Source organism: Mastomys coucha, unplaced genomic scaffold, assembly GCF_008632895.1.
Source record: "Mastomys coucha isolate ucsf_1 unplaced genomic scaffold, UCSF_Mcou_1 pScaffold17, whole genome shotgun sequence".
Taxonomy (NCBI): Eukaryota; Metazoa; Chordata; class Mammalia; order Rodentia; family Muridae; genus Mastomys; species Mastomys coucha.
This window is the reverse complement of record NW_022196899.1, coordinates 4,192,149-4,193,849: the sequence shown is the minus strand read 5'-3', so window position 1 is coordinate 4,193,849 and position 1,701 is coordinate 4,192,149.

Sequence of the window (1,701 nt, the reverse complement as noted above, 5' to 3'; positions counted from 1 at the left end):
GTGAGACGACCGCGCAGGCTACACTAACCCTTTATTTCAGGTTCATTATTCCCTCCTGGCTGAGGAGAATCTCGTTTGTGAAACTGCGGGCAGTTTCATGACTCTGCCATATTTTGATGCATGGAAGGAAGCCCTTGCCAGGTGTTAGCATTACGCTGTTTGGACTGTCAAGTCACTGGAGCCACGAGCCAAATAAGCCTCTTTACTTTATAGATTCCCAAGAATTTAGACACTTTTAAAAAGAAGCAAACAGACGAAGGCTCTTTTCAGACCCTCATTTTGTCTCTATTTGTCTCTGGCTTATTCTCTCTTCTGCTTCCTTCAAGCTCTAAATCCCACTCTAGTATGCTTTATCTGTGAATCTGTCCATCGGATTCTCAGATCCTCAAGTTAATTGACCTCTTCCATGTGTTTCATGTAACATTTAGGTAGAAGAGTGAGTCTTGCTTTTTCTTTCGGGACTCCATTTTCTTCAAAAAAGTACAGTGAAAACGAAACAATTTATTTCAAAAGGAACAAAATTCCTAAAAGATAGGGTTTAGGGTTTTATTACCAACATTGCTCATGGTGTTAATGAACTTGAAATTTGACAGTATTAGAACAAAATAAACAGTTTTGGCCTATCACAATGAGTAGTCATCATGCACATGTTGGTAGAATGTAAACCAGTTACCAGACATAGGGAAAGTCCTAAAGCAGTGGCTCTCAAACTTCCTAATGCTGTGACCCTTTAATACAGGTCCTCATGTTGTGCTGGTTCAAGTTGTAAAATTATTTTTGCTGCTACTTTATATCTGTAACTTTGCTATTGTTATGAACCATACTGAAAATGTCTGTATGTCTGTGTTGTTTGATGGTCTTAGATTACCCCTGTGAAAGGGTCTCTCCAAGGCCAAGGTGTCGCGACCCACAGGTTGAGAACCCCTGTTCTAGAGGCTCTGCCTGGACTGACTTAGTTCAGAGTCTACTATACAAACTGTTATTAGCAAAGGAATTTCTGTTGGGAAAATAGTTGGGCATAGAGAGTTTGCGACATTGTTGCCATTTTTGCTTGTGTGTTATTTCTCAGGGCAGGCACTTCCTTCAGCAACTGTTTATCTGCTTTTTTTATGGGCTACAGAAATTTTGATGAGGAAATTATTCATTGGTGAGAAGCCTTCCACTATACGTTGACAACAAGTTAGTTTCAATCAGACTTGTATCCTTACTGGGTAATTCCTTCTATAGCTCTTATTTTATATATTTGTTTCTTCGCTTTTTTCTTTCTGTGTGCATAGTGTGTGTGTGTGTGTGTGTGTGTGTGTGTGTGTGTATGTATATGTGTGTGTATGTGTACATGTGTGTATGTGTATGTATGTGTGTGTGTATGCATGTATACCATATGCATGCATGTGCATATGGAGACCAGAGGACAGTCTTGTTTGTCCTTCATCAAGAGATATCTACCTTTTTCTTGAGACCTGGTCTCCATTGGCTCAGGACCCACTAAGTGGATCAGGCTGGCTAGCCAGTGAGCACCAAGAATCAGTCTTTGTCTGCCACTGCAGCACTGAGATTTAGATTGCAAGAGCATGCCACCAAGCCTGACCAGTTTTGTCAAAAGCCAGAAAGAGTTTTATCATCATCAGCATAACCACCATCACCACCACCACCACCATCACCATCACCATCACCACTATCACTACCACCACCACCACCACC